Source organism: Canis lupus, chromosome 31 (assembly GCF_011100685.1).
Source record: "Canis lupus familiaris isolate Mischka breed German Shepherd chromosome 31, alternate assembly UU_Cfam_GSD_1.0, whole genome shotgun sequence".
NCBI lineage: Eukaryota > Metazoa > Chordata > Mammalia > Carnivora > Canidae > Canis > Canis lupus.
This window is the reverse complement of record NC_049252.1, coordinates 14,591,567-14,617,848: the sequence shown is the minus strand read 5'-3', so window position 1 is coordinate 14,617,848 and position 26,282 is coordinate 14,591,567. Positions and strand designations below refer to the sequence as shown.

General features: G+C 39.8%; 2 long non-coding RNA genes across 4 annotated transcripts in view; both read right to left on the bottom strand.

The window, feature by feature from the left end:
• Positions 1 to 8,840: 8,840 nt before the first annotated feature.
• On the bottom strand, positions 8,841 to 10,437 carry LOC119877770. Its single transcript, XR_005382158.1, has 3 exons — positions 9,766 to 10,437; positions 9,379 to 9,529; positions 8,841 to 8,899 (listed from the first exon to the last, which is right to left on the bottom strand). It is a non-coding gene; the product is annotated as an uncharacterized LOC119877770 (long non-coding RNA).
• Positions 10,438 to 10,509: 72 nt separating this feature from the next.
• The window catches only part of LOC111093527, a 49,093-nt gene continuing 33,320 nt past the window's right edge, over positions 10,510 to 26,282 (bottom strand). The window contains exons 2-7 of one of the 3 annotated variants that reach the window (XR_005382160.1): positions 25,087 to 25,292; positions 24,831 to 24,903; positions 20,203 to 20,287; positions 16,871 to 17,006; positions 11,044 to 11,241; positions 10,510 to 10,565 (exon numbers count right to left, since the gene is read on the bottom strand). This is a non-coding gene — a long non-coding RNA (uncharacterized LOC111093527). The other 2 variants (XR_005382159.1, XR_005382161.1) reach the window with 2 other exon arrangements.

Below are 26,282 nucleotides of genomic sequence, written 5' to 3'. Positions count from 1 at the left end.
GTTGTGCTGGAAAACTGGCTCTGTGGGGGGAAAAAGAGACCTTACTGAAATCCATGAAATAGTTTGGCTGGTTTCAAACTATTGATGTTTAACCACTGGGCTCATCAAATTCCTAAATATTTCACAATAAGCTCTTGGGGAGCCACCCTCAGGGCACCATTGCACATGAGCACACAGTGCTGTTGAGACTTGTGGAGCAGCATGAACATGAAACTTACGGAAAATCTGATATAAGCTTGTCAGTGGCTTAGGCTTGTTGTGGCACGAGAATCAGAAGATCATAGTAACTAAGCTCAGCAATCAAATGCTGAGTGAATATGAACACAAAGTGAATACAGAGAATAGAAACTCCCAACGCGGGAGAGTAAAAGCTAAGGATGCAGATGCAGTGATGGTATACAGACCAAGAAGCAGTAAAAACTATGAATAAGCAGTAGGGAATGAAAGGTACCCAAATGTGGCAAGATCAGCAATGGAAAGACACTCCAAGTGATAAAGAGACTGGGAGAGCAACTGAACTATCTTAGTGATGGGGCCATACCCTAGAGAGCAATCAGCTTGCACTGTGGACACGGTGCCTGGAGAAAAGCATTTTACTGCAGACAGTGGTGTAGAGCTGTCTGAGTACAATGCCTGCTTGTTGCATCTCCATCTTCCTCATTTTCACATACGTTCTCATGATCAGCCCCTATTATTTGAAGCAATCAGATAGGATCTCTGTCGCTCGCAAAGACACGAGTTTATTAACCCTAGGTCACCATCTGAACTAATAGCCACAAGGCAGAAACAAACTCAGAGTATGTACAAAGGTTGTTGACATCATCAGAGGCAATCCAAAATAGAAGCAACAACCAAGACAGTCATTTTCTTCCAAGGGTTTAAATATCCATCAGGAACAGAGTGATTTTTTTAAAAAAAGATTTTATTTATTCATTCATGAGAGACAGAGATACAGAGAGAGAGAGGCAGAGACACAGGCAGAGGGAGAAGCAGGCTCCATGCAGGAAGCCCGATGCAGGACTCGATCCCGGGACTCCAGGATCATGACCCGAGACGAAGATAGACACCCAACTGCTGAGCCACCCAGGCATCTCCAGAAACAGAGTGATTAAATCACTTCTTTACCCTGCTAGTGAAGGGAAGGACTGTTAGGGTCCTGCAGTCACTCTTCCAACAATTAGTTATGAATGTCTAATTCTAGAAGACAATAGTACATGTTGGGCTCTGGGGATGCAATAGTAACCAGACATATACATAGATTCTTCACCATGGAGCCTAGAGTTTAGTGGAAGAAATAAATATTTTATTTAAAAAAAAATCCAGAGAAAACATAGAACTCAACTGTGCTAAGCGCTAAGAAGGAGAGTTAGATGGTTCATGAGACTTCACAGTGAGGCTGAGGGGACTGGCTTCTGTTGGGGAAATCAGGGAATTCCCTACGACGCAAAAAGGTATTGAGATCTGAATAATGTGTTCCATTATGTGTTCTAAGAGGAAAGAGTATTGAGGAAAACTGAAAATAAGATGTGCCAGACCAGGGGCTCCTGGGTGCCTCAGCTGGTTAACCCTCTGCCTTTGGCTCAGGTCATGAATCCCAGGGTCCTGGGATCGAAGCCCTACATCAGGCTTCCTGCTCAGTAGGGAGTCTACTCCTCCCTCTCACTTGTGTTCCCTCTCACTCTCTCGCTGTCTCTCTCAAATAAATAAATAAAATATTTAAAAAAAAAAAAAAGAAAAAAGTTGTGTCAGAGCATATGCAATAGGAATGTCAGGACTGGCTGACTTTTGGATTCAAAGCAGAGTCCCACACCAGCAGTATGCGTATCACCTGGAAGCTGGATTACAACTGCAAAAATGTCAGGCCACATCCCAGATGTCTTTATCTGCCTCATTCTACAGTTTAACAAGATTCCCAGGTGATCTTTATAATTTTAGCATTTGTGATACAAAAAGAAGACTGGAGTGGCTGCATCTAAGCAAGTAAAGGGTGAGGCATGGTGTGGGCCATGGCTGGGCAGGCAGACAGAAAACAAACACCCAGAGTTTTACTGGCCACATTGAAGAGTTTGGCTATATCCTAATCCTAAAAGTACTGGGAAGTCATGAAGTATGGATGTGTTGGGGGAAGTAGAAGGGAATCTAGCTGCTATGTAGAAACTTATTAGACAGGAGTAGCATTACACGTGATTTGCAATTAGACTATTAAAACGGTCCAGGCAAGAGAATGTGCAAATTTAAGCTCTGGAGATTGAGGTGGAGTTGGAAAAAAAGTAAATGGATCCAAAAAATATTTAGGAAATAAAGTTAACAAGACATGATAATGGTTTGGATTTGGGGAGGAGAAGTGATAAAATACAGGATGCTTTCAGACATACACAAATGATTTTCATGGTGTTTGTTAATTTTTACTATTATATTCACAGCATCAACAATTACGCCATAGGTACCCAATATTTGTTGAATAAATGAAGGACTAAACTGAAAAAAAAGTCTGAGGCATTCTTAGGGAGAATATCATGAGTTAGGCTTCAGAATTGTTGGGGGCTAAATAGTGTCCCCCAAAAAGATATGCTGAGGTCCTAACCCCCAGTACCTCTGAATGTGACCTTATCTGGAAAATCTGTAGATGGGAATCTAAGTCAAAATGAGGTCATATTGGATGAGGGTGGGCCCTAAGTCTAATGATTGGTGTTCTTATATGGAGAGAAAGATTTGGAGACATGCAGACACACATGAGGAAAGACAGCCGCTTGAAGATGGAGGCAAAACTTGAAGGGATGCTTCTACAAACTATGCATGCTGATTGCAGACAACCACCAAATCCTAGAATAGAGGGGAATGGAACAGATCCTCCCTCAGAGCTTCCAGAAGGAACCAACCCTCCTGACACCTTGATTTCAGACTTCTGGTCTCCAGAGCTGTGAGAAAATAAACTTCTATTGCCTTAAGCCTCCCAGTTTGTGGTATTTTGTTACAGTGGTCTTAGGAAACTAACAGGAATGCATTTCTGATATCCAAGAAGAAGTGTTTCTTTATAAGTGGTTTGAAATTTGGGTCTGAAACTGAGCAATTACCCTAATGATGTCTGTTAAAACACAACCTATTTTTATTAAGGTAAACACCATTGATTATATTCCTTTTAACCATGGTGCCCTAGGAAATATGGGTATCCACCTTTGTTGTAAAGAACAGTCTGTAAGATCCCAAGCACCCCTTTGGCAATCTAAAGACTGAGAAAAGAAAGATAAAAAAAGAAAAGGAAATGTTATGAAAGAAAACAAGATAAGGTAAAGAGCATCAAGAAAGTTGTTCTACAGGAGTGCTTCAACTTCTGTTTCAAGGCTCAAAAGATGCTTTTCTTCTGTTTGAGATTGGTGTGTTATCTAATGACATGGCTACAGTAGGGACCCAGAAGTCTCTTGGAGATTTCCTCTAATTCAGTTATCACTTTTTAGGAAAGCCTGGGAGATAACCTTTCTGGGCCTTTCCTAGGATGTATTCATTATCAATTCCCTCTAAGATTCTAAAGGTCATCCTTATTTACCATGGGCCAGTCTACTTTGCAGATACCAGAGATCAAATTATTGCAACAAGTTCATCATCATGCTGTTCTATATCCAGCACAGCCTCCAATATAACTGTGCTTGAGTCCCAAAAAAATTAACTGACTGGGAATTTGGATTATCTGGGAATGAAGAACTCTTTATTCATCTTGCCTGGGTGGGTTTCTATAGGTTTCTGTGCGTGATGGCTAATCCACTCCTCCTCCAGAGCTGGCCAAGAGAGATTACCTTAGACTGGTCCTAAAAAGAGTATGGCTTTGAGCAGGATTATGAATTAATATGAGCCACTAAAGGTCAACAAAAAACAAAGACATTTCACATATAGACAATTTCAAATGACATATGCTTCAAGAGTTCACACCTAGTTCCAGTCATCCAGGGCTTGAAAGCCTATCTTCATAGATATAATGCATAAGTAGTATTAAAGGGTTCCAAGTCTGTCTACCTAATATAGTCAAACTCACTGAATGTGATCATAGCTGATAAACGATTATTGTAGGAAACTCTATCATGAACTCCCTCTTGGAATTCCTGGAACATACAGACCTGACAGCCAAATCAAAGGGGCCTCCCTCTTCTCCCTCCGGTCCTATCCCTTACTACCTGCCTCACAATCAGAAGTAAATATTTTTACAACTCTAAGACAAATCAAACAAAAATCCTCCAGGCAATACACAGAAATGGATTTGTGCATCAGACAACTACAGCTGGTCAGGGAGCAATGGTTAAGGGATCTCTGGCTAGGCCTCTTTCTCCTACTGAACTCTTACCTTTCTCCTGGACTCCCCTTACTGCCAACTGCTTAACTAGACTTCTGTGCCACATGTATCCTCTCTGCAGACCTAGCCATGAACCAAAAACTTGTTGTTCTCCTTCCCCAACAACAACAAAAACTAAAATAAAGTACAAAAGCATGAGTAAATGTTTAATTTATGTGCCACCGCCAAAGTTGCTCATGCATCAGGGAACAGACTGATGCTAATACCTAGGAAGCAACTGTCACTCATTTGGCAAGCCCATGCCCTCCTCTTTCTCTGGCTTGAGAAGGTGAAGCTAGTCTTCCTACCTCAGCACTTGCTGCTGAGTCCCTGTTAGCCATGAGCTGACTCATGCAACCTCACTAAAGCACAAATAAATGTCAGGCGCACTGGAGTGGGCAGAAGAGAGAAATAATTTCAGACTCTGATCTTTGCTCTGATAAAGAGTGTTCAATGTCATCAAGACAAAGGGATGGTGAGAATTTGAGGAGTTGGAAGCCAACCCTGGTGATTGGGCTACACTTACTACCTTCTTTCATGTCCTCTTTAGAGGTGCCTGAGGCTGTGCAGCCAGACTCCTTCCTTATCTCTTTAGATATCCAGAGTGGGCAGGAACAGGGAGAGAGCACCTCCAGCAGGCTCAGACTTGCTCCATAAAAGCAGTGAGAACATGGATTCCAGCCTTTAAGATAATCTCTTTTTGGGAGAAGATCAAGCAAGCAGAGATTTTTTTAGCCACAAGCAGTGGTTCTATCTTTGAAAACTTTGCCTGGTTGCAGCTGTTAAGCTCAATTGATCTGTATCAGGGAAGGGATGTGAACCTGTAGGGAACTGAGAGTACAAAGATAACAAAAATGTAGAAAAGACAAATAGTCTTAGCTACTCCTCACTTATTTCCTATACAGAGTGTCCATGAAGATTTAAGAGAAATCAAAACCAGCAGAGGGACAAGGAGAGAATTGGGTGGGTGGGGTAGAAGGTAAAAAAGGAGGTAGGGGAGAAAAAGCAAAAAGAGGAGGAGGGAAAGGGGGATGAAGGGAAGGAAGGAGGATAAAGGAAGGGAGACAGAAGAGGATGAAGTGATTGAGGAGGAAAATAATGAGGCTTCGAAGCTAATGCTGAACTCCCTCTGGGGCTTCCCCCGCCCCTAGATCTCCTGCTCCCTGCAGCTAAGGTCTCTAATGATTAATTCCAGGATGAGCTTTTGCCTGTCCCTATTACACAGTCAGAAAAAGGTTATAGCCTTCCTTCTGATATGACTCAGAATTGACTCAAACTCCTAGGACAGGTCCTGGTGACCCAGTAAGAGAAACTATATCCATGGTTTCCCAGTGGCCAAGGTTCTTTTGCTACTAAACAAACTATGGATTTATTATCATTTATTTTCTAACCACATATTTTGATCCTGTAGGTTTCCACCTGACTCTCCTTGTTTCTGATTAGCTATTTTCCTAATACTCCAGCCCCTTCTTCTAAACCTGCCGTCACCCACTCTTAACTAGAGGAATAGAATCTCTATCCCTCCCCCCTTCTAGTTCATGACTTGCTCCTGTTACCTATTCTTCTTTCTTGGGTCTCAGAAATAGAAATCCTCTGGTTACAGAGGGGAGGCTGGGTGGAATGGGTGAAATAGGTAACCCGCATTAAAAAGTACACTTATCATTATGAGCACTGATATTGTATAAAATTGTTGAGTCAGGGACACCTGGATGGCTAAACCGTTGAGCATCTGCCCTCAGCTCAGGGTGTGATCCCCAGGTCCGGAATCAAGTTACACATCGGGCTCCTTGCAAGGAGCTTGCTTCTCCCTCTGCCTATGTCTCTGCCTCTCTCTCTCTGTGTTTCTCATGAATAAATTAGTAAAATCTTAAAAAAAAAAAAAAAAAGAATTGTTGAATCACTATATTGGATACTTGAAACTAATATAATACTGTAAAGTATACTGGAATTAAAATTAAAAATGTAATTTATTTATTTTTTTTTTTTTTTAAATGTAATTTAAAAAAGACATTATATATAGAAATCCTCAGAATCTTCAAAAAAATCCAAATAAAGCAAATTCAATAGTACATTAAAAGGACTATACACCATGACCAAGTCAGATTTATCCCTGGGATACAAGGATGATTCAACTTCAAAAATCAATGAATATACCACATTAACATAACAAAGAATAAAAATCACATAATCATCTCAATTGATGCGTAAAAGGCATTTGACAATATTCAATAGCCTTTCATGAAAAAAAAAAAAAAAACACTCACCAAACTAGGAATAGAAGGAAATTGCCTCAAAATAATAAAGGCCATATATGAAAAACCCATATCTAACATTACTTACCAGTGAAAAACTGAAACCTTTTTCTCTAAAACAGGAACAAAGTATGGATGCTCCTTCTCACCACTTTTATTCAACATAGTACTGGAAGTCCTAGACAGAGCAATGAGGCAAGAAAATGAAACAGAAGTCATCTAATTTGGAAAGGAAGAAGTAAAATTATCTCTGTTCACAAATGATATAATCTTATACATAAAAAACCTTAAAGATTCCCCCCCCAAAAAATTGTTAGAATAAATGAATTCAGCAAAGTTCAAGGATACAAAATCAACATGCAAAAATCAGTTTTATTTCAAAGGAGTCACCTTGTTTGAGTGATGAATGGATAAATTAGTGAATGAAAATATAAACAAAGGGATCCCTGGGTGGCGCAGCGGTTTGGCGCCTGCCTTTGGCCCAGGGCTTGATCCTGGAGACCCGGGATCGAATCCCACATCGGGCTCCCGGTGCATGGAGCCTGCTTCTCCCTCTGCCTGTGTCTCTGCCTCTCTCTCTCTGTGACTATCATAAATAAATAAAAATTAAAAAAAAAAAAAGAAAATATAAACAAATAAATGAATGAACTAGGGAATCCCTGGGTGGCTCAGCGGTTTAGCGCCTGCCTTTGGCCCAGGGCGGGATCCTGGAGTCCCGGGATCGAGTCCCGCGTCGGGCTCCTGGCTTGGAGCCTGCTTCTCCCTCTGCCTGTGTCTCTGCCTCTCTCTCTCTATGTCTATCATGAATAAATAAATAAATAAATAAATCTTAAAAAAAAATTAAGAAAAATAAATGAATGAACTAAGTTTTAAAAGAAGTATATGGATAAAGAAGATATATGTATACGTGCGCACACACTTACACAAAATGGAGTATTATTACTCAGCCATAAAGAAAGAATGAAATTTTGCCATTTACAATGACATGGATGGAGCTAAGGAATATTATGTTAAGTGAAATAAATAAAAAAACAAATACTACATGATTTCACTCATATGTGGAATTTAAGAAACAAAACAAACGAGCAAAGGGGAAACAAAAAGAGAGAGGGAGGCAAACCAAGAAACAGATTCTTAACTGTAGAGAACAGAGGGGAGGTAGGTGAGAGGATGGGTAAAATAAGAGATGGGGATTAAGGAGGGTACTTGCTATGATGAGCACCAAGTTTTGTATGGAAGTATTGACTCACTATATTCTACACCTGAAACTAATATTACACTGCATATTAACTAACTGGAATTTAAATAAAAACTTTAACAAAAAGAAAAAATCACTACAAAAAGAAAATTTAGAAAACAATGCCCTTTACAATAATATCAAAAATAAAATAAGAATAAACACAACTAAGAAATTGAAAGATTTATACATCAAAGACCCCAGTGTCCATCAACAGATAAATGGATGAACAAATTATGGTTATATATATAAAAGGAATTCAGCCATAAAAAGGTACATGCTATAACCTGGATGAACCTTAAAATCACTATGGTAAGTGAAAGAAGTCAGACACAAAAGTTCACATATTATATGACTCATTTATAGGAAATATGCAGAATTGGTATTAAAAAAAAGAAGAGAAAGAAAAAAGATATGTGCAGAATTGGTTTAGTCATATATACAGAAAGCAAATTAATGATTGCTAGGGGATGGGAGATGGGATGTTGAACTAGACAACATGGGGATGGGATGTTGAACTAGACACAGGTAGTGGTTGCTCAACATTGTGAATATAACAATGAATGAATGCCACTGAATTGTTCATTTTAAAATAGTTAATTTTAGGGGCACCTGGGTGGCTCAATAGTTGAACTTCTGCCTTTGGCTCAGGTTATGATCCCGGGGTCCTGGGATTGAGTTTCACACTAGGCTCCTCACGGGGAGCCTGCTTCTCCCTCTGCCTATGTCTCTGCCTCTTTCTGTGTCTCTCATGAATAAATAAATAAAATCATGAATAAATAAATAAAATGTTTAAAATAGTTAATTTTAGGAGTGCCTCAGTGTCTCAATTGGTAGAGCCACTCTTGATCTCAGGGTTGAGTTCAAGCCCCACAGTGGATGTGGAGCCAACTTTAAAAAAATAAATAAAGGGAATCCCTGGGTGGCTCAGTGGTTTGGCACCTGCCTTTGGCTCAGGGTGCGATCCTGGAGTCCCGGAATCGAGTCCGACGTCAGGTTCCCTGCATGGAGCCTGCTTCTCCCTCTGCCAGGTTCCCTGCATGAAGCCTGCTTCTCCCTCTGCCTGTGTCTCTGCCTCTCTCTGTCTCTCTATCATGAATAAATAAATAAAATATTTTTTAAAATTAAATAAATAATATTTATTATTATTATATTATTACTGCACCTGGGTGGTACAGTCAGTGAAGCATGGAACTCTTGGTTTGGGCTCAAGTCATGATTTCAGGGTCATGAGATTGAGCCCTGCATTTGGCTCAGCAGAGAGTCTGCTTGAGATTCTCTCTCCCTCTCCCGCTGCCCCTCTGGCTCATACTCCCTCTCTCTCTCTAAAATAAATAAATAAATCTTTAAAAATAAATAAATCAAATAATTAATGTTATGTTTGTGAATTTCACTCCAATAAAAAAAAATAAACCATTATATATATGCAGAGCTCTTGGATCAGCAATCTTTTACTATCTAACTAGATTAGATAAGACAATTGGGACCATCCACTATAAATCCCCCTTTTAAAATCCTATCACCTTGTATGCAAATGTGTGGACATCCACACTTTATTATTTACTTACCTCATTTCATGCTAAGAAAATAAGGTGTCCTTCTCATATAAGGTTAACTCTTCCAAATCCCTCCATCTTTCTTTCAAGCTCTCATTCTGCCAACTTTCCTTCTTCTCTTAAATATTAAATTTCTTTCTTTCTCTTCTTTTCTCTTCTTAGCCTGTAAATAGTATCAAGCATTCTCCACCCCTCCAAAAAAAAATTCCACTAATCTTGTACTGCTCTCTATAATTTGTCTCCTTCCACTCTCTGCCAGGTTTCTCAAAGAGCAGTCAACACAAAGTGATGTCACTTCTGCTTCAACTTGCCTCCTCAAGCCTCATCAGTGCCTCCATTCTATAAAGTATAATGAATGTGCAAGTTTTTATTATAAAAATGATTCCTTTGACTGCTTACCATGTTTTTTACTTGATATTTTCTCCATCCACTCTTAAAATATTCTTGTTCCCAAGGGTCTGTCCTCAGTGCACTCATGCTGCACGCTCTTGGTGTAATGTCATCCACTTGAGGTTTTAACAACTACCTACATGAAGATGAAGAGTCTCTAATCTATACCTCTGAGACTTTTCCCAAAGCTTCAGATACATATACTCAATTTCTTACTCAACCTTTCCCCTTGGATAGCACATGGGAACCTCAGACTCAGCATGTCTAAAATAATATATCAACCTTTACACACAGTTTTCACCTTTTGGGGCACCTGGAAGGTGCCTCAGTGGTTGAGCATCTGCCTTTGTCTCAGGGCATGATCCAGGGGTCCTAGAATAGAGTTCCACATCAGGCTCCTCTCCAGGAGCCTGCTTCTCCCTCTGCCTATGTCTCTGCCTCTCTCTGTGTGTCTCTTGTGAATAAATAAAATCTTAAAAAAAAAAAACAAAACTTTTTCTGTATTATTCTCAGTCACCCAATTAGCCAAGCCAAAAACCTGAAACTCACCTTTGAATTTTTGCAATACCTTCTACTCTTTCCTTTAAATGTATTTTAGGAAAATAAATAAATAAATAAATAAATAAATAAATAAATGTATTTTAGAGGGACGCCTGGGTGGCTCAGTGGTTGAGCGTCTGCCTTCAGCTGTAGTCATGATCCTGCGATCCTGGGATCGAATTCTGCATCGGGCTCCTTGCGAGGCACCTGCTTCTCCCTCTGCCTCTGTCTCTGCCTCTCTGTGTGTCTTTCATGAATAAATAAAAAATCTTAAAAAAAAAAGAAATGTATTTTAGAAATCACCTAATTCTGCTAATTACACCTCTTAAATATTTCTCAGGATTGATCAAATGATGAAATCATATCACTCCTTCCTTCAAATTCTCCAATGCCTTTCCAACACAATTGGCATAAAATGAAAATTCCAAGGCCCCACATTTGGCCCTCATTCCCAGCCTCTAGTCACATGTGTCTTTTACTGTTCCTTAAACACTCAAGTTCATTCATATCTCTAGGTTGTGCCACTTGGGGTTTCCTCTTCCTGGAAATGTTTCCTGTCAGCTCTTTCTTCATATTCGCTTCTCAACACAGAAGCCATCTCTGAGAGTCCTAATCTTGTCCCCACCACCTTCAATAAGCAAACTCTCTTGGACACATCATCACTTTTATTTTCATGGCACTTACCACTATTTGAATCATCTGATTTATATAGTCTCTACTGTCTCCTTTATTAGGATAAACACTTACCATTTTGGAAAAATTGTACTTGTTTAACTTGGTTTTGGTCCATTTCTCCCACTAGAATTTAAAAGGTATGAGAGCCGAGACTTTGTATATCTCTATATAAGGCAACTCTAGTCCTTCTTCTGGTAGATCATGGATTCCTTCCTTACCCTCCTGGTGTGATATTGATGATGTCCCAGCATGCTTTATGACTGGTCTTAACTGAAATATGACAAAGAAAAAGACAAAAAAACTCTCCCCATTCACTTTCTGAGAGGAGTCTGGAGTTCCCAATTTCTGAGTGCTGCTAAAATTATCTTAGCCTTCACAGTGATAGCACCATGTTCACATAAATACTCCATGACTCAACATTTATTAGGCACCTTCTATGTGACTGATACTATATTAAGGGTTGTGTAGGTGTGACATTGTGATTTATAATAAGAAATACATATTTGGTCTTTGTGCCAGCTTCTGGCAGAGAACTCCTAAAACTCTTGTAATTTCCTAAGTGATGAGAATGATAAAGACATCTTTTGTTATGTTGGTGAGTGACTTTTAGAAAGCCTCTAAGTAACCTGAAGATGGGGCTGTTTGCCAGAAAATCCAACCATGTGTTAGAGGGTCAGAGCTTTCAATCCTACTTCCCTGACCTCCTGAAAGGGGAGAAGGGCTGAACAATGAGTTCCATCACCAATGGTCAATGATTTAATCAATCATCTATGTAATTAGGCCTCCATAAAAATCCGAAAGCATGGGATTTGGAGAGCTGCCAGCCTGTGCACAAGTGGAGATGTGAGGAAGAGTGGTATGCCTGGAGAGGCTTGGAGGATCCATGCCCTTTCCCACATCCTTGACTTATGTTATCTCCTCATCTAGCTATTGGTTCTCAGCCTTTAAATATCCTTTATAATAAACTGGTAAACTAGCAAGCAAACAGATTTCCTGAGTTCAGTGTACTGTAAGCCACTCTAGCAAATTAACCAAATCCAAGGAGGGGGCTATGGGAGCCTCTGATTTATAGCTAATTGGTCAGAAGTACAGATAACCGCTTGGATGTGTAACTGGTATCTGAAGTCCAAGGAGGGAATCTTGGAAACTTCCAACCGCAGCTGCTTGATCACAGAAGCACAGGTAACAAGCACAAATTGACATCTGAAACTGAGGACACTCTCTTGCAATGAAGACTTTTTTGTTTTTTGTTTTTTAAGGGAGAGCGAGAATCTTAAGCAGGCTCCATGCCCTGCACAGGGCCTGATGGGGAACTCAACATCACAACACTGAGGGGGGCACAGAGAAAAAAAAAACTGACAAAGGTGAATGGCTACAGAATGATGGGGATTTTGTGGCTGAAACCTTGAACATCATGGTGAGGAATGTTGATTTTTTTCCCCCCTTGAAGTCACTGATTCCTCACACTTGTGCTCAACTGGCTACTTAAGAATTACCTGGGGGTGTCTGGGTGGCTCAGTCAAGTAAGCATTCAAGTGCGGCTCTGAGCTCAGTGCTGAGTCTGCTTAAGATTCTCTCTCTCTCCCTCTCCCTCTCCCTCTGCCCTTCCCCTCAATGCTATAAATAAAATCTTTAAAAAAAAGAATTTTCTGGATAGCTTGTTTTAAATACATATTTCTGGGGTCACATCTGGATAATCTGAATAATCTGATTCAGACCACTTGTAATGGACCCCCGGAATCTTCCTAAGAAATTCATAGGATGAGCTCAGGTTGGAAATCATGATTATAGAAAATGGAGGAAGCCCTTCTTAGTCTTGCTTCACTGGCATTATCAAGATCCAAAACTGGTCAGTTCAACCTTCAGGAGTTTCCCAACAGGAAGGAAGTAGACTGTTGTATATCTATTAGAGAATGGGCTGTAGATATAGTCCAGCTATTACTCTCCATTGTCTAGCATACTTGGGCACACATTGTCCATTGGGCCTGCATCCTACTCCCACCCTCACCATGTACTCAGTGCATGCAACTGGGCTTCTCAGTGTCTTCGTCAGCAATCCAGTTTTCCCCTAGACTTGCAGCTTCTGGAAGAACCCCAAGTTGCTTGGTTGGCATCTGACAATCTGCCTAACCCTAACACTTCCCTCTCTGTGGGACTGAACTCTCAGTGAAGGTTTTACTCCAAAGCAAAGAGAACCCAGAGAACATTTGTCTTCACCAGGATTATCAGAGTTGTGCCAAACAAAGGTTTATAATAGAAGGATGGGTCTATGTTTCAGGAGGATGGATTACAAAAAAAATAGAGGGAAATGCAGGAACAAATTTAGAAACTGCTCCAGTAGTTTAGAGGGAAGACATTGAAGAAATGTTCAAAGCAGCAGCCAAGAAAATGAGAGGAAGGGAGTGTGATCTTGGGCACTGATTAGGGGCAGAAGGAACAAAAGATGATGTCAAGGTTTCTAGTTTCTAAAACAAAGTAATGTTTTAGCTGAATTAGCTACTTGCTTCCATATAATTTGTTACTCATTTTTAAATTTTACTCCAAGTTTTCATTGTGTGGGGAAGCACCATTATCAAGTGATATCTCAGTGTGTCTCAGCCCATTTGTAAAAACACACTGTAAGTACCAAAGTGTTGAAAGTCTTTCTCCTGGCCTGAACTAGCTTTTTCCATCACAAATATCGAAAGTGTCTGGAAATGCACAAAGCAATCATTTCAAGCACCCAAGTAATACCATTATTCTGAGCCCAAAGTAATCCTTCAAGTGTTATTTTAGAAAAACAAAAAGCATTAATAGTTCATCTTAAAGATGTGACTCCTTTCACATACAAGATTACTGGCCTAAAAAAAAAAGTGGCAGGCCACTCATCTTTTTGTCTCCTTTTTTCTTCCCCACCTGAGTATTTCAGCTTTATTTAACAATTTTACTTCTGACTAATTTGAACTAATTGAATTTTTTAAAATTATTTATTTGACAGAGCGAGATAGCACAAGCTAGGGGAGAGGCAGAGAGAGAATGAGAAGCAGGCTACCTGCTGAGCAGGGACTGAACACTCTTGAATATTCAAGAGAATACTTACTTCTCTTGAGATTCTGAGAGATGTGCAGTTTTAGGGAATAACTTAAAATTTAGATTTACTTTTGGACCTTACAAGTGTCATTCAATTTATAGAGCTATTGTCCTTTAAAAAAAAAACCTCTAATGTCCAATTGTCCTATCTTGATTCCCTAAAAGATTATAGCTGCCTCATTTAATGTGCTTGAAGTTGCTAAGTAGAACCGATAGTAAAATTAAGCAGTAAACCTGCTGATGTAGAATTCTTCACTCCTAATTTGGCTAATGTCCAACTCTAAATTAGAACAAACTAAACCCTCAGGTTTTATTTGCAAAGAAATTGACTCAAATGCTGAGCTCCCAAGCTCCTGAAATGTAAACTTGCCAACCATAACCACTGGAGAAGTCACTAGGAACCTGTAAACAAAAGCAACTCTTCCTTTAACCAGAATTTTATTTCTTGTGGCTTTCTTCTTTCACCAAAATAAGGAAATGATTACTAAACTCCACTTCTCTTATGTCCCCCAATCACTTTCCTACTGTGGAGAGAACTTGTTAACAACATGCACTACAAACTTATTTTCCTCTTTGATGAATTCATTTTGGTCTCGTGTGTTTCAGGAAAGAGGTACAACCCCTCTTCCCAAAGAATAGATGAATAATTACTTACAAATAGGAAGCATGCTGCTGGCCAGAGGAAGGGAATTGCCAACTCCCTCCTTGGGATCACGTCTGCCGCCAAGCAACAATTAATAGTAGGCTGCCCATGATTTTCCACACTCCAGATTCAGAGGGAGTAAAGTAAAGTTTACTTTACTTTATATGAAAGTTATATGAACTTTCTTCGTTCATATAAACCATAGAGGAGAGAAAAATAAAGGAGCAGCAGGTGTGGCCTCAACTTCTGAGAAGAAAAACCTCCTATACCTGCATGTAAGAACAAAGCTCAACTACAACAGGAATTTGGAAGCCAAGGCCAAGTTACCAGCAAGGAGTTTGTAACTGCCTTAAACAAAGTTGCAAAGTCAACACAAGCTAGGACTTGATGGGATGCTTGAGAGCTCAACATCTCCCCTCTTTGTCTTCTTCCTCTCTAGTTAGTGTTTAAGAGTAGAGATGGCACGACCTGATCACAGAATTCTCGGGAAATTCAAGAAGAAATGCTTCTGTGGAAAAAAACTAAACCTATGAATCTTCTTAAAAATGCTCTCACTTTTAGTAAAATCCTGTGAAGTGGTGAATGGAGCAAATCCAGCTATATCATCCCCATGAAGAATGGGGAGATAGGACGTAAATGAGCCAGAAGCATCTATACTCCAAGCCTGACAGCCACATCAGATTTTTAACCCTTCCCATAGGGGCACACATAGGCTCCACATTACCGGAACTGTGATTGAAGCTTGTAAATATTACATCACCAGCTCAAGGTCAAATGACTAATATAAGGCAGAGCCTGAAATCTGAACCTAATATGGCCAAACTTCAAATCTGGGGTTTGTCCTTTGTCCTACTGGCTTCCAAATGCTGGCCCCTGGGCTTGTGGTAGCCTGGCCATTCTCAGGACCCACTTGTGCAGCACTGTCAGGAATGCCTCAGCCACAGGCTCTGGGAAATTTAATCCAATCAGTCTGGAATGAGACCTGAGAAACTGTGTTTTTTAAGAAATCTCCTTGACATTTTTCTGCTGCCAGACTTGGGAACTATGGCAATGTATAAGTCTCCTGTGTTGGTTTGTTTTTTTATTTTTTCCCAGCAATTAATTGATTTCATGGAAATCTTACCTCATCTCCTAAAACAAAGTATAATGCATTTGTCACTCTTAGGAAATGTATCTGCTCTTTCTATGAATCATGGAATCTATTTTCAAAATATTTAAAATTCCAGCAGTCCTTTAGAAAATATCTTGGGTTGGGACTTAAGGGTGCTTCGTTATGTTCATAAAGTCCATTCTAATTTATCACCCACAATTGTCTTGCCGCAAAACTCTATAGTTTCCTGCAGGGTTCCAGATTTTCCTTACTTATTTGTGGCTCACCATGCCAGGGCAACTGATGCGCAGAGCAAACTCCCCATCTCTCAGACATTTTTGATTTACTGCACCTTCAGGGCTTTACTTATTTTAGATGTAGGTCTATGCATATGTTTCAACCAATTTTCTAAAATACACTTCCTTCCTAAGACAGCTGTTATTTTGGTTCTTGCTAAGGACTGTTGAGCATCTCTTGGGACCTGAGGTGAAGCTTTTTATATCCTTATGCTCTCCAGTTAGAGGTTCTTTTTTCCCCACCATGTCCTGGTCTCCAAAGCTATTTCTCCTACTCCCTCACCTTTTATCTGTTAAGGGATCCACCGCTAGAATAAAGCAAGATTAAGCAAACTATGATCCTGGGGCCAAATCTAGCTCGGCACCTGCTTTTTTGTAAATGACATTTTATTGGAACACAACCAGCGCCATTCATTTGCCTATCTGTGGCTGCTTTCACGCTACAGTAGCAAGTGAATAGCTCCTAGTATTTAGAAGTATTTACTATCTGGTTCTTTACAGAAAAAGTTTGCCAATCCTTGGACTAAAGGAACATTTCCAATGAAAATATTTATAAACTTCACCCTGATAGAGAAAGACCACATATACCTCCAGGATCACCTCAAATCATATATGCTATAAGAATTTTGTTGTTTGCCTGTTTTTCTTTATTTTTAATCCATAACTTTAGGGTACAACATTCATATTCCTTTTTCAATCCCATGTTCAGATTTCATTGGTTATTAAAGAGGTACTATCAGGAACTAAAAATGATAGACAATCTTGTTAATAAAAGCTATTCTTTAATATATAATAAATCACCTTGTTACTTGTGTGAGGGTGACGGGTATGGAGAAGACTATGTGAATCTCTATTAGTTTGTCATAATTCTCTCCAAGTAACCTTTCCTCCATCTACTAAAATGAATCTCGGTTTTACCACTTTGTAATTTGTATTGCTGATAAGAAAAAGAAACAATTTTTCTTTTAATTTTTTCCAAGCTGTCTTGATAACTGGCGATAGTACAAAGTAATATTTAATAAAATATTAACCCAGGAAAATATGTTTTTAGGGGGAAAAAGTCTCATTTCTTTCCATGAAAATAAAAAAACAACATGCCAGGGTGCCTGGGAGGCTCAGGGGGTGATCCTGGAGTCCCAAGATTGAGCCTCGTGTGGGGCTCTGCACAGGGAATCTGACTCTCCCTCTCCCTCTGCCTGCCACTCCTCCTGCTTGTTCTCTGTCAAATAAATAAATAAAATATTTAAAAAGTATATGCCTTCAAAACCTCATCACTATTTTCAAATCCCACGAAAGTTACTTTAAAAATCATGGAGATTTGATATTTAATGATTGTAGAAAGGCAACTGGCTTGTAAGTGAAATCTGCACCTTGTCTTTACACTCACAATACCGGCCAAGTTATTGAATTTAAAAGTACCAGCGCGCCCTCCTGTGGTGCACTGCAGTTACTATTCTTTTCTAGTAGTCCTTAGAAGTTCGGTATGAACCGTTAAATTTTATGCAAGTCACTTTACAAGAGACCACTCGATCTTACATTTCATCTGTACTGATTCCTATGGAACAATAATCAATAATACATGCTGGGACTTGCAGAATGAACTGCTAAAATTACACCAGGCTGTAATGAAATATATGATTATCACTGTTTGCCACCCACCCTGAATTCCCAAGAACAGAAATAAACCTATCACCCATTTTGATCCATAGACTACTCCGTAGGAGAAATAAATAAATAAATAAATAAATAAATAAATAAATAAATAAATAAATAAATATTTACCGCTAGCATGTTGGGGCATATCAGGTACTCTAAAGAATTTTGAAAAAATAGGGGATCCCTAGGTGGCTCAGCGGTTTAGCACCTGCCTCCGGCCCAGGGTATGATCCTAGGGACCCAGTATCGAGTCCCACATCAGGCTCGCTGCATGGAGCCTGCTTCTGCCTCTGCCTGTGTCTCTGCCTCTCTTTGTGTCTCTCATGAATAAATAAATAAAATCTTAAAAAAAAAAAAAAAAAGGAATTTCGACCTACTCCCCTTCCCAATGTTCCCAATGTGAGAGTGTGGCTATATACATAAGTGTAAATATTTTTTATTAAAGAGCACATGAAAAATTCTCTAAGAAGACAAACAAAAAGGCTTTATGAAAGTCAAATCTCTGTGCCAGTTTCTGGTTCCTTTCAAGGGGAGCTTTGGGTACCTGTTCTGGCCACTTGACCATGCATTCAATGGTTTGGACTATAGTGCAAGCTCCAAGGATCCCCTATGTTATATTTTGGCACTGATAAGACCAACTACCATAATGTCTCCTCTCTGCCTTTTTCTGTTGTTGTTACTTTTTTTTTTTTTTTTAAGATTTTATTTATTCATTCATGAGAGAACCTGATGTGGGACTCGATCCCGGGACTCCAGGATCATGCCCTGGGCCGGAGGCAGGCACTAAACCGCTGATTCACCCAGGGATCCCCAACTTTTAAAAAATATGTACGAGTCCTACTACTTACCAGCATAGCTGGAAACCCTTGAGCAAGTTACTCATTCTAATGTTCTTAGTTTTACTTTCTCATCCGTAAAACGGAGGTGTTAATAATGATAGTCTGCCATAGCTGTCATGAGGATTAAACACAGGATGAAAGTTAAGGTACCTATCATAGGGCTGGGCACATAAGGAGAGAGTCATAACTGTTACCATCAGTATTACTATTAGGTTTCCGAAGATATTTCAACACTGTGATTTCTTGATATTCTTCTTTTTTTATCACTCTCCACTTTTCCAGTATATTTCTGGTCTGTTTTCTTAAATTTTTTGTTTATGTTTTCCTTTTATATTGCCATTACTGTGTGGCAATAGAAAAGCTAGATTTGAAAGTGTGGGTTCTTGGGGCACCTGACTGGCTCAGTATACAGAGCATGAGACTCTTGATCTTGGGATCCTGAATTCAAGCCTCACTTCAGGCATAGAGATTACTTAAAAACATCCAAAAAAAGTGTGGGTCCTTATTTCAGAATCCTGCATTTCAATTGACTTGCACTTCAATTGACACATTAAGACTGCATCACAGGGCCCAAACCTAGACATGTAAATGTTGGAGTGTCTCAGTGCTACTCAGGTATGAATCTCTGGACAGTTTTTATTGGAGAGCTGAAAAAGACCTTTTGACAAGATGTTTCAAAAGTATGGAGCAGGGATCCCTGGGTGGCGCAGCGGTTTGGCGCCTGCCTTTGGCCCAGGGCGCGATCCTGGAGGCCCCGGATCAAATCCCACGTCGGGCTCCCGGTGCATGGAGCCTGCTTCTCTCTCTGCCTGTGTCTCTGCCCCTCTCTCTCTCTCTCTGTGACTATCATAAAAAAAGAAAAAAATTATAAAAAAGTATGGAGCAAAATATAATGAAGTTCTTCCTGTTTTTTCAGTGGTCAGGAGATTCTTCTGCATTTGTTTGGAAGTTTCTAATGCAAGTTGCTTTTGTGGAAAAAAATCTTTCACATCATGGATCTGTCTATAATCTTTTTTTTTAATTTTTTTATCTATTTATGATAGTCACAGAGAGAGAGAAAGAGAGGCAGAGGCACAGGCAGAGGGAGAAGCGGGCTCCATGCACCAGGAGCCCGACGTGGGACTCGATCCCGGATCTCCAGGATCGCGCCCTGGGCCAAAGGCAGGCACCAAACCGGTGCGCCACCCAGGGATCCCTGGATCTGTCTATATTAGAAGAAGAATAAACATTAAATATGGTACATTATTAGAACAGACACTCCAACTACTGAGGGTATTTTTTTGTTCACAGTTTCATCAAACATCAATAATGACTTTTTAGGTCAGCTCCAGCTGAAAAGTACTTAAAAAATATATATTTTTTAAATTTATTTATGAGACAAGATTGAGTGTGTGCACAAAGTAGGGGAGGGGCAGAGGGAGAGGGAGAAGGAGAGGGAGAAGCAGACTCCCCGCTGAGCATGGAGCCCAGTTTGGGGCTCAATCCCATGATTCTGAAATTATAACCTGAGCCTAAATCGAGAGTCAGACACTCAACCAATTGAGCCACTCAGGTGCCCCAAAAAGTACTTATTTTAGAACCCTTATTTTTTGTTTCCCTAGCAATGTTATGCCATCACATCAAGATCCTTACACTCACATTTAGTGCCTAAACATGCTTCTTGATTCTTCTTGTACAACTTATGTTTGGGGATATTTCAATCTCTTCATTAGGTGTAGCAAACCTAAACCATGCAAAAAAGAGGGGGAGGGGGCAGGGAAGAGAGAGATGCTTTTCAATTAGCAAACTCCGGACAGTAATTTTTTAAAGATTTTTTATTAATGCATTTGAGAGAGAGAGTAGAAGGGGGGGGGACAGCAGAGGGAGAAGGAGAAGCAAGCTCCCCACTGAGCAAGGAGACCAATGTGGGACTCCATCTCAGGACCTTGAAACCTTGACCTGAGCCGAAAGCAGACACTTAACCAACTGAGCCACCCAGGCATCACCAGAAAGTATTTAATAAAACAGATTTTACCTATGCTCTCCTTGGTATCCACGATTGTTGTCTGTTACCTAGGAATTAAATGTTGAGTTGCAAGGTATGATCACTATAGTAACCAGAAGGGCACTGGAACGTTGAAAATGTGGGTAGATGTTAAATTTAGATCAAAGTGAATAAATGTCACATTATCAATCCTATTCCTGTAGGAACTAATTGTCTTCAACAGATTTTCCTTATATATCACATGAAAGGCCCTTTTTTCTCCTTTGTGCCAATTTTCAAAACATTTAGATTAGCATTTTTTTGTTTGTTTTCAGAAATCACCAGTTTTGGTTTTTCAAACTGTAACTTAAAATAACCATATCCCAATGCTATTTAGCTTTCAGTGGATGACAAATAATACAAAAGTCTTGTATTTTCTGGATACACACTTTTAAGCAATCCTTTTTTTTTTCTTTTTTACATCAGAAATGCACCATCTGACCTGCATTGTGACTGTTTTCTATGAATCATCCAAAGCTGGCATGTTGTAGGGTTTTAGTGTTTTTTGTGGTGTTAACTTCCTTACCCACAAACAAACAGCCTTCAAACTACACAGATGAGATCAAACAGTTGATGGCATTTATATTTTCCTAGGTCTCAGAAAGAAGAATTCAATCCCACAAAATTAAATGCCTTTAGGGGAAAAAAAGTGACCATGTGGATGTTTGACATCAAAGACAGAAATATCTTCCATTTCCACTCAGTGTTCCCAAACTGCAGGCAGCCATTTAATTTTTTTTTTTTTCCTTTTCTCCATTCCCTTTCCCTCCTGGCTCTCTGAATTATAATTAAGAACTTGGAGGATAGATTCGACCTTTCCTTGTGCTCTTTTTTGATATTATACAAAGTTTAATGGAGGATTGTTCTGCTTCTTCACAAATAATTGATTCTGTTTCTTTGGTGTCCCTGATACAAATCTGTGGCATATTGGCAACTGTCTTTACCAACAGTAAATTCCTGAAGGACTGTGATCCAAGTAGTGCAAAAATACGTGTTGCTAGTTACATGTCTTACTTTGAACATCACCTACTGTTGTCTAAAAATAATGGTTGCTCATGACCCAGATTTTTACTAACACTTTTAGGAGAAGTTGGCTTTCCTTGGATCATGTCTCTAGAAGAGCCAGGTGAAGGGCTATATTATGGAGGACTGTATCTTATTTCTAACCAGACACATCCCCACCCCCAATCCCTAGAGCAAGCATCTCCCATTGTTCAGGACCAAGGAGCAGGTGTGCTGTTTCTGTGGTTCAATATCCCCAGCTGGATATAATTCATAATCAAATATATCTTCCCTTTATTCTACCAAAAGTCCAAGAAGGAGGCACAGTTCATTACCAAAAAGAATCCTACTAGGAACTAGTCCAGGGATGCCCAGGTGGTTCAGCGGTTGAGCGTCTGTCTCGGCTCAGGGTGTGATCCCGGGATTCAGGATCTAGTCCTGCATCAGGCTCCTTGTGGAGAGCCTGCTTCTCCTCTGTCTGTGTCTCTGCCTCTCTCTCTGTGCTCTCATGTAAATAAATAAATAAAATCCTAAAAAAAGAAAGAAACTAGTCCAGACACACAAGAAGGCCAAAGGATGTCTGCAGGTGAAATATTTACTTTCCAATGAGATGCCTGATAGTCTTTACAGACTCTTTCTTGAGTGGGAGCCTGGGAACCCCTTTCCTATGCAATCTTCTTTCTCTCTCCACTTCCCCAATGATGCCTGACTCCCTGCGTGGAGTGCTGGCTACATCCTGAGAGTAAAGTAGGCATTAAGATTCCTTTAGGTCATGATGACCATTTTTCCTAGACAACTCAACCTCCATCATACCTGCAGTCTCCCTTGTAAGAAGAGGTTTAGGCATTTCAGAATCTTCTGACTGGAGGATTTAAAATAAAAATAGACCCTGGGGTGCCTGGCTGGCTCAATCAGTGGAGCATGTGATTCTTGATCTCAGGATTGTGGGTTCAAATCCCACATTAGGTGTAGAGATTACTTAAAAATAAAATTTTAAAAAATAAAATAAATAAAAACAAACCTATTTCTTATGACATTGACTACTACACCATTACATGTTTAAAGTGCTTTAAATTTCTTTCATTTGAGTCTCTTAAAAAAAATCCCCTCATCAGAGATAAAAAAGAAGAAAACACACACACACACACACACACACACACACACACTCCATTAAAAAAATCCAAACATAAAAAAAAAAAAAAAAAAAAAAAAAAAAAAAAAATCCAAACATAAATTAGTGCCTCTTCTGAACCAGGAATTATAGGGTGTACAGAAATGAATAATTCATAGGCACAATCTCAGTGTCTGTGAATTCAGAAATTAACTGGGGGTGAGGTGGAGGTAGTAAAGAGACATATAAAAAGTTAATGGCAGTACAATCCTGTAAGAACTTGCATCTAGAGATGAGCAGTGTGGTGTTTAATCTGAGGAAGATCCACTCTGGATAAGTTGAAGGCAGGCATAAGAACACAGAGGAAAGCACCATGTACCTTGGTTAATTTTCCTGGCTTTAGAGTTCGCAGAGTCATTTCAAGAGTAAACCTGTGCCATTTTACACAGAGGTTCGCATTCCACACCTGGTGCTTAACTAAAATGAAACAGACATAGCCACAGAATGGCAAGAGTAGAGATGCCAAGAGAAATGGGTGACACAGATCTGAATAAAGTTCAAGATGCTCAGACCACTGTAGGGTGTATTAGTTTGCTAGGGCTGCCATAACAAAGTGCCACTGACAGAGTGGTTTAAACAATAGCAAGTTATTTTCTCCTAGTTCTCAAGGCTAGAAGTCTAAGATCAAGACAGTGGTGGGGTTGGTTTCTTCTAAAGGCTTTTCTCCTTGGCTTAAAGAGGGCTGTCTTCCTCTGATGTCTTCGCAAGGACCACCCTCTGTGTATCTGTGTTTTAACCCCCTCTTCTTATTAAGACACCACAAATTGCCTCATTTTACCTTGATGATCTCTTTAGGCATCCTATCTCCAATTACTGTCACATTCTCAGGTACTGGGGGGTTAGGATTTGACAAAGATTCTCGCCTTGACCAAACTTTGATCAGCTCTTCTGAGCTCTCTTTTTCACTAGGCCTGACATCAGGCTCCCATGTCCTTCCTTGTAGACTATTTCTAGCAAGAATCCTGCTAAGTCAGTCTAACAAGAAATGCCCATCTTCGATATCTGATCACCCTCAATATCTGATCGGATTCCCCATCACCACCTTCCCCCAGATGATATCTCATCACCCTGGCCTAACTTCAGCAAAAATCCGGTCAGGTTTGTTTAGACAGAATCCTCCCTTACCTATAATATTTCCTCTTAGTAATTCTCTGTCCACTGATCCCCAACCCTGCTTCGTGGTTATAAATTTCTATTTTTCTGTATATTCAAAGTTGAGCCCAATATCTCTCCCCTCCTATATAAAACTCCACTGTCCTGGTCCCTGTACCTACTGTAGTATCCCACCTGAATAAATCCTGCCTTAGTTTTTCTTAACAAGTGCCATGAGTAATTTTCTCTTTAACAGACTTCAGCATATGAACTTTGGAGGGGAAAAAATTCAGCCATAACATAGGGTCTCAAAACTTTGAGGAAGGCATAGTAAGGAAGCTCCAGCTATGAATTCCTCCTTCAGGAAGTGGGGGAGGGGGACGCCTGAGTGGCTCAGCTGTTGAGTGTCTGCCTTCAGCTCTGCCTTCAGCTCAGGACGTGATCCTGGAGACCCAGGATCAAGTCCCACACCAGGCTCCCTGCATGGAGCCTGCTTCTCCCTCTGCCTCTGTCTCTGCCTCTCTCTGTCTCTCATGAATAAATGAATAAAACCTTAAAAAAAAAAAAAAGGAAGTGGGGAGGATGGAAAGAAGAGGAGAGAGAAGGAGAAGGGGAGAGGAAGGGAGAAAAAGAGCTTTTAGAGTTCCCTAGGAAGACATCAATTGGTTGGGGAAATGAAGCTCTTCATTGGGGAGTAAGGAGGGGAGAATGGGACAAAGTTTTTCAACCTATAGGACCACATTTTTATGTGGCTTAAGAAAAATAAGCTCAAGGAAAAAACAAAACTAACAAACGCTGCAACATTCTACCATATGTATCTTATGTCAATTGAAACTCCCACTATTCCACCACCAAAGAAGCATTTTTATAATTATTACCAATTATTGATTGCCCACTAGTTTAGCCCAACAGAGAAGCTAAGGGCAAGAGCCCTAGAGTCAGGCAACATTGCATTTGAGTTCCAGCTCTACCACTTACCATGGGACCTGGAATAATTCAACTTCTTTGTGCTTCATTTTTTTTCATCTGGAAAATCTGAATGACAGTCTTCCTTGGAGAGTTCAAGTGAGGATTACATGAGATAGTAAAGACTATTGTTATTTATTACTATTATTTTTAGGGACTTTATAGAGTAGGTATTTTAATATATTTTATCTATTTTAATCTTCTACAAAAATCCTATGAGGTATATATATATATCATCAGCCCCACTGCTTCCTAGTATCTCACCTACCCCTGCTGTCACTGCAGACAATTTCCATGAGGAGATTCATGAAAGATTTGTTCCTTAAAATGGATGGTAAGAGAAGCTTCAAGATAAGTTCCTTCCTCTCTTCCTTGGATGGTACATTCTATTGAGTAGCTGCTCTTCTGGCACAGTTCCTATGACAACCTCTCTCTGGGATATTTTTCTGTTCAGCCATAGTACTTGTGGCTCTTCTTGTTACAAAAAGAAGAAGAAAGAAAAGAAAAGAAAATCCATCAAATAAAGCCTTACATAAAAGGCTTTGTTAATGGGGAATCTCATAAAGGAGCCATGAAGCTACATCAACTAAGGCAGTAAATTGCTTTAAACTGTTTTTGTTTAAATGTTATAAAGCCCATACCCACTCACTCTCTCCAGCACAATAATTGAGAACACATACAATTAGATCTCATAGTTACCAGTATAGAGCAAAGCAGAAGTACAGTTTCATTTTGATGTTGAAGCTTTTAAAAACGCTTTTTCATGATATTTCTCTTGGTTTTATTGTTTCTTGTAATTTCCTTTACAGTACTGCAGTATATAAACATTAGGAGCTCTGTGTGAACAATTTAACTCTCATCTACCTATATCCTAGGGATCAGTTAACATATGAGGTGGCCAAATGGAATTAACATCCTAAGAACTGGCCAGTGGCATTCAGAAGTATTTTTGTCAAAACCAACTTCAGGGGTGCCTGGGTGGCTCAGTGGATTAAGCGGTCTGCCTTGTGGCTCAGGTCATGATCTCAGGGTCCTGGGATTGAGCTCTGCATTCAGCTCCTTGTTCAGTGGGGAGTCTGCTTTTCCCTCTTTGCTTTCCCCCTGCTCGTGCTTTCTCTCAAACAAATAAATTCTTAAAAAAACAAAACAACAAAAAAACAAACAAAACTTAAGAAGCTCTATTACTGAGTGTGTTTAGGAAAGAATTTCTAATGGGTAAAATTAGTGGAATTTAAGTTAGATGATTGTGAGGACTTAGGCACCTCCATCTTTGCAGGAATAATATATACATAAGTATCCATTCAGGTGAGTAGTTCATACCAGGGGGACAGCTGCTATGGTCCTGCACCTCTCCCATGGGTGGATAATCCTATCATCTGATCTGACCAAAAGGCCTGACCCTCCCTCCAGCAGAATATGCCTGTTTTCATCTTGGAGACAGCCTTTCATGAAGAGACTGGTCTC